Source organism: Triticum aestivum, chromosome 5D (genome assembly GCF_018294505.1).
Source record: "Triticum aestivum cultivar Chinese Spring chromosome 5D, IWGSC CS RefSeq v2.1, whole genome shotgun sequence".
In the NCBI taxonomy this organism is placed as follows: Eukaryota; Viridiplantae; Streptophyta; class Magnoliopsida; order Poales; family Poaceae; genus Triticum; species Triticum aestivum.
In genome coordinates this window covers 209,615,440-209,623,048 of record NC_057808.1, presented here as the reverse complement: position 1 = coordinate 209,623,048, position 7,609 = coordinate 209,615,440, and positions in this window count along the sequence as shown.

Below are 7,609 nucleotides of genomic sequence, written 5' to 3'. Positions count from 1 at the left end.
AATTAGGTCAGGGGAGTCACGAGGGGCCCACAAGGCAGGGGGACGCGCCCTCCCCCCTTGTGGCCGCCTCGTGGCTCTTCCGACTTGATCTCCAAGTCTCCGTGGTGTCCTCTGGTCCAAGAAAAATCATCGTGAAGGTTTCATTCTGTTTGGTATTCCTTTTCTGCGAAACTCAAAAACAAGGAAAAAACAGAAACTGGCACTTGGTTCTAAGTTAATAAGTTAGTCCCAAAAATAATATAAAATAGTGTATTAATGCATATAAAACATCCAAAATAGATAATATAATAGCATGGAACAATAAGAAATTATAGATACGTTGGAGACGTATCAAGCATCCCAAAGCTTAATTCCTGCTCGTCCTCGAGTAGGTAGATGGTAAAAACAAAAAAATTGATGTGGAATGCTACCTAACATATTTATCCATGTAAAATTTCTTTATTGTGGCATGAATGTTCAGATCCATAAGGTTCAAAACAAAAGTTTAATATTGACATAAAAACAATAATACTTCAAGCATACTAACAAGGCAATTATGTCTTCTCAAAATAACATGGCCAAAGAAAGCTTATCCCTACAAAATCATATAGTCTGGCTATGCTCCATCTTCATCACACAAAATATTCAAATCATGCACAACCCCAATGACAAGCCAAGCAATTGTTTCATACTTTTGATGTTCTCAAACTTTTTCAACTTTCACGCAATACATGATCGTGAGCCATGGACATAGCACGATAGGTGGAATAGAATATGGTGGTTGTGGAGAAGACAAAAAGAAGGAGATAGTCTCACATCAACTAGGCGTATCAACGGGCTATGGAGATGCCCATCAATAGATATCAATGTGAGTGAGTAGGGATTGCCATGCAACGGATGCACTAGAGCTATAAATTTATGAAAGCTCGAAAAGAAACTAAGTGGGTGTGCATCCAACTCGCTTGCTCATGAAGACCTAGGGCAATTTGAGGAAGCCCATCATTGGAATATACAAGCCAAGTTCTATAATGAAAAATTCCCACTAGTATATGAAAGTGACAACATAGGAGACTCCCTATCATGAAGATCATGGTGCTACTTTGAAGCACAAGTGTGGAGAAAAAGGATAGTAACATTGCCCCTTCTCTCTTTTCTCTCATTTTTTTAATTTTGGGCACTTTGGCCTCTTTTTTCTCTTTATTTATTTATTTTTCGTCTGGAGTCTCATCCCGACTTGTGGGGGAATCATAGTCTCCATCATCCTTTCCTCACATGGGACAATGCTCTAATAATGAAGATCAACACACTTTTATTTACTTACAACTCAAGAATTACAACTAGATACTTAGAACAAAATGACTCTATATGAATGCCTCCGGCGGTGTACCGGCATGTGCAATGAATCAAGAGTGACATGTATGTAAGAATTATGAAAGGTGGCTTTGCCAAAAATACGATGTCAACTACATGATCATGCAAAGCAATATGACAATGATGGAATGTGTCATAACAAACTGAATGGTGTAAAGTTGCATGGCAATATATCTTGGAATGGCTATGAAAATGCCATAATAAGTAGATATGGTGGCTGTTTTGAGGAAGGTATATGGTGGGTGTATGGTACCAGCGAAAGTTGCGCGGTACTAGAGAGGCTAGCAATGGTGGAAGGATGAGAGTGCGTAAAATCCATGGACTCAACATTGTTCATACAGAACTCACCTACTTATTGCAAAATTATATTAGTTATCGAAACGAAGTACTACGCGCATGCTCCTAGGGGGATAGATTGGTAGGAAAAGACCATCGCTCATCCCCGACTGCCACTTGTAAGGAAGCCAATCAATAAATAAATCATGCTCCGACTTCATCACATAACGGTTCACCATACGTGCATGCTACGGGAATCACAAACTTTAACACAAGTATTTCTACAATCCACAATTACTTACTAGCATGACTCTAATATCACAATCTTTATATCTCAAAACAATCATAAGGAATCAAACTTCTCATAGTATTCAATGCACTTTATATGAAATTTTTATTATACCCCTCTTGGATGTCTATCATATTAGGACTAAATTTATAACCAAAGCAAATTACCATGATATTTGGAGACTCTCAAAATAATATAAGTGAAGCATGAGAGTTCAATAATTTCTATAAAATAAAACCACCGCCATGCTCTAAAAAGATATAAGTGAAGCACTAGAGCAAAATTGCCTAGCTCAAAAGATATAAGTGAAGCACATAGAGTATTCTAATAAATCACGATTCATGTGTGTCCCTCTCAAAAGGTGAGTAGAGAGAGGATGATTGTGGCAAACTAAAAATTAAAGACTCAAATCATATAATACGCTCCAAGCAAAACACATATCATGTGGTGAATAAAAATATAGCCTCAAGTAAAGTTACCGATAGACGAAGACGAAAGAGGGGATGCCTTCCGGAGCATCCCCAAGCTTAGGATCTTGGTTGTCCTTGAATATTACCTTGGGGTGCCTTGGCCATCCCCAAGCTTAGGCTCTTGCCACTCCTTATTCCATAGTCCATCTAATCCTTACCCAAAACTTGAAAACTTCACAACACAAAACTCAACAGAAAATCTCATAAGCTCTGTTAGTATAAGAAAATAAATCACCAGTTTTGGTACTGTTGTGAGCTCATTCTTTATTTATATTGGTGTAATATCTACTATATTCCAACTTTTCCATGGTTCATACCCCCTGATACTACCCACAGATTCATCAAAATAAGCAAACAACACATAGAAAATGTAATCTATCGAAAACAGAACAGTCTATAGTAATATGTAACTCTCGAATACTTCTGTAACTCCAAAAATTCTGAAACATTATGAAAACCTGGTAAATTTGTGTACCAATATTTTTCAGAAAGAATCAAATCAAAATCACGCTTCTGAAAAAATGAAAATCATTTTCCTGGACGCAAAAGTTTCTGCTTTTCAGCAAGATCAAAACAACTATCACCATAAGCCATCCCAAAGGTCTTACTTGGCACAAACATTAATTAAATCACAAAAACACATCTAACTAGAGGCTATATGAATTATTTATTGAAAAACAGAACCAAAAAGCAAAGAACAAAAATAAAATTGGGTTTCCTCCCAACAAGCGCTATTGTTTAACACCCTTAGCTAGGCATAAAAACACAAATAGAAATAGGTATTGTCATCTTTGGTATGCAATCCATAAGTAGCTCTCATAATAGATTCATATGGAAACGTAATTTTCTTTCTAGGAAAGTGTTCCATGCCTTTCCTTAACGGAAATTGAAATTTAATGTTTCCTTCTTTCATATCAACAATTGCACCAATCGTTCTAAGGAAAGGTCTACCAAGAATAATAGGACATGTAGGATTGCAATCTATATCAAGAAAAATGAAATCTACGGGCACATAATTCCTATTTGCAACAATAAGAACATCATTAATCCTTCCCATAGGTTACTTAATAGTAGAATCTGCAAGATGCAAATTTAAAGAACAATCATCAAATTCACGAAAACCTAACACATCACATAAAGTTTTTGGAATCGTGGAAACGCTAGCACCCAAATCACACAAAGCAAGGCACTCATAATCTTTAGTCTTAATCTTAATAGTAGGTTCCCACTCATCATAAAGTTTTCTGGGGATAGAAACTTCTAATTCAAGCTTTTCTTCAAAAGATTGCATCATAGCATCAACGATATGTTTAGTAAAAGCTTTGTTTTGATCATAAGCATGAGGAGAATTCAACATGGATTGCAAAAAGGAAATACAATCTATTAAAGAACATTTATCATAATTAAATTCCTTGAAATCCAAAAGAGTGGGTTCATCGAAACTTAAAGTTTTGACCTCTCCAATCCCACTTTTATTAATTTTTGCATCTAGATCTAAAAACTCCGAATCATTGGGACGCATTTTAACTAAAGTTGACTCATCTTCGGTCCCGTGTTTATCAAGATTTATATTGGAAAACAAAGATTCATTAGCAGTCACCTCAATCACTTTAAGATCTTCATCATTATTTTCACAAAAACTAGAAGAACATGCTTTTACAAACCAATCTCGCTTAGCACGCATCTTAGCGGTTCTTTCTTTGCACTCATCAATGGAGATTCTCATAGACTTTATAGATTCATAGATATCATGCTTTGGTGGAATAGATCTAATTTTAAAAGAATCAACATCAAGAGAAATTCTATCCACATTCCTAGCCAAATCATCAATCTTAAGCAATTTTCATTCAACCAAAGCATTGAAATTCTTTTGCGAACTCATAAAATATTTAACACTATTCTCAAAATCAAAGGGCATCTTATTATAATTTCCATAAGAATTTTTGTAGGAATTACCATAATTATTAGAGGAATTACTAGGAAATGGCCTAGGATTAAAATTACCTCTATACGCGTTATTACCAAAATTGTTCCGACCAACAAAATTCACGTCCATAGATTCATTATTATTTTCAATCAAAGTAGACAAAGGCATATCATTAGGATCAATAGAAGCACTCTTGCTAGCAAATAATTTCATAAGCTCGTGCATCTTTCCACTCATAACATTAATCTCTTCAATCGCATGCACTTTTTTACTAGTGGAAGATCTTTCAGTATGCCATTGAGAATAATTAACCATAATATTATCTAGGAGTTTAGTAGATTCTCCTAAAGTAATTTCTATAAAATTACCTCCTGCGGCCGAATCTAAAAGATTTCTAGAAGCAAAATTCAAGTTGGCATAAAAAATTTGTATAATCATCCACAAATTCAAACCATGAGTAGGGAAATTTCATATAATCAATTTCATCCACTCCCAAGGTTGTGCAGCATGTTCATGATCAAGTTGCTTAAAGTTCATAATATCGTTCCTAAGGGAGATGATCTTAGCGGGAGTAAAGTACTTGGAAATAAAAGCATCTTTACACTTATTCCATGAATCAATACTATTTTTAGGCAAAGATGAAAACCAAGTTTTAGCACGATCTCGAAGTGAGAACGAAAATAGCTTCAATTTAACAATATCATTATCCACATCTTTATTCTTTTGCACATCACACAACTCAACTAAATTATTTAGATGGGATGCGGCATCTTCACTAGGAAGGCCAGAAAATTGATATTTCATAACAAGATTCAGCAAAGCGGCATTAATTTCATAAGATTCCGCACTAGTGTCAGGAGCAATCGGAGTACTAATAAAATCATTGTTATTAGTATTGGAAAAGTCACACAATTTGGTATTCTATTGAGCCATCGTGACAAAGCAAGCAATCCGACACAAAAGCACACAAAAAGCAAACAAAAAAGACGACCGGAAGAGGGGCGAAGAAAAAGGCATATCTTTTTGAAAATAGTTTTAGAAGTGAGGGAGAGGAAAACGAGAGGCAAATGGCGAATAATGTAATGCAAGAGATGAGAGTTTTATGTTGGGTACTTGGTATGTCTTGATTTGGCGTAGATTTCCCCGACAACGGCGCCAGAAATTCTTCCTGCTACTTCTTGAGCTTGCGTTGGTTTTTCCCTTGAAGAGGAAAGGGTGATGCAACAAACTAGAGATAAGTATTTCCCTTAGTTAGAGAACCAAGGTATCAATCCAGTAGGAGACAACACACAAATCACCAATACCTGCACAAACAATCAAACAACTTGCACCCAACGCGATAAAGGGGTTGTCAATCCCTTCACGGTCAACTTGCAAAAGTGAGATCTGATAGAGATAGATGAAACTAAACAAAAGGTAAAGTAAATATTTTTGGGTTTTTGGTTTATAGATCGGAAAGTGAAAGATTGCAAAATAGTAGATTGGAAACTTATATGATGGAAAATAGACCCGGGGGGCATAGGTTTCACTAGAGGCTTCTCGCAAGATAGCAAGTAATATGGTGGGTGAACAAATTGCTGTCAAGCAATTGATAGAAAAGCGCAAAGTTATGACGATATCTAAGGCAATGATTATGCAATATAGGCATCACGTCCGTGTCAAGTAGACCGACTCCTGCCTACATCTACTACTATTACTCCACACATCTACCGACTCCTGGCTGCATCTAGAGTATTAAGTTCATGAAGAACAGAGTAATGCGTTAAGTAAGATGACATGATGTAGAGGAATAAACTCAAGCAATATGATGTAAACCCCATATTTTTATCCTTGATGGCAACAATACAATACGTGCCTTGCTGCCCCTACTGTTACTGGGAAAGGACACCGTAAGATTGAACCCAAAGCTAAGCACTTCTCCCATTGCAAGAAAAAACCAATATAGTTGGCCAAACCAAACCGATAGTTTGAAGAGAATTACAAAGATATCAAATCATGCATAAAAGAATACAGAGAAGATTCAAATAATATTCATGGATAAGCTGATCATAAATCCACAATTCATCGGATCTCGACAAACACACCGCAAAAGAAGATTACATCGGATAGATCTCCAAGAACATCGAGGAGAACATGGTATTGAGAATCAAAGAGAGAGAAGAAGCCATCTAGCTACTACCTATGGACCCGTAGGTCTGAGGTAAACTACTCACGCTTCATCGGAAGGGCAATAGAGTTGATGTAGAAGCCCTCCATGATCGAATCCCCCTCCAGCAGGATGCCAGAAAAGGCCCCTAGATGGGATCTCATGGGAACATAAGGTTGCGGTGGTGGAAAAGTGTTTTCATGGATACTTTTGGTGGTTTGGAATATATGTGAATATATAGGAGGCAAAATTAGGTCAGGGGAGTCATGAGGGGCCCACAAGGCAGGGGGCGCCCTACCCCCTGGGCGCGCCCTCCCCCCTTGTGGCCGCCTCGTGGCTCTTCCGACTTGATCTTTAAGTCTTCTGGGTGTCTTCTGGTCCAAGAAAAAACATTGTGAAGGTTTTATTCCGTTTGGTATTCCTTTTCTGTGAAACTCAAAAACAAGGAAAAAACAGAAACTGGCACTGGGCTCTAGGTTAATAAGTTAGTCCCAAGATAATATAAAATATCATATTAATGCATATAAAACATCCAAAACAAATAATATAATAGCATGGAACAATAAAAAATTATAGATACGTTCGAGACGTATCACGCGTGTAGGGTGACTTATCTTGGCGGGCCTGCGGTGATTCTTTCGCTGTGAGGGGAGCTTCTTGCGCGACGTCAAGCTATGTCCTTCTCACGGTAGTGCTCCCAAGCAGGACTCGTGCCGACCCCCCCCCCTTCTCACTCATCTGGATGCTCTACGTCCTCGGGTCCCAGCCCTCGAGCGAGGGTCGGCCGCCACTGGTATGCCAGGTCGCGATGCCGTGGTCAAGGCCAGGGGTGAGGGCTTGAGAGCTAGTAGGATCTCCTGAGGCGCGATGCTCAGGAGCCCCCCCTTTAACGTGCAAGGGATCTGCATGAAAAAGGAGTGCCTGGCCTCGTGAGGGTGCCTTCGAGGGGTCGCGACTCGAGGTGTTGGCGGGGCCGCTCGTGGTCCCGGCTCCGGTGGTCCCTGTGAGTTAGCCGAAGAAAGAAAACATAGCACATAGCCGCGCTTGTTGTTTTGCCAGTGATCTTTCCACAAGAAGACGAAGGCACCGAGGACCCAGTGAGGTGACGTGCGCGGGGCTGGCCGGGAGCCAGAGCTCAGTTTCTTAGGTTT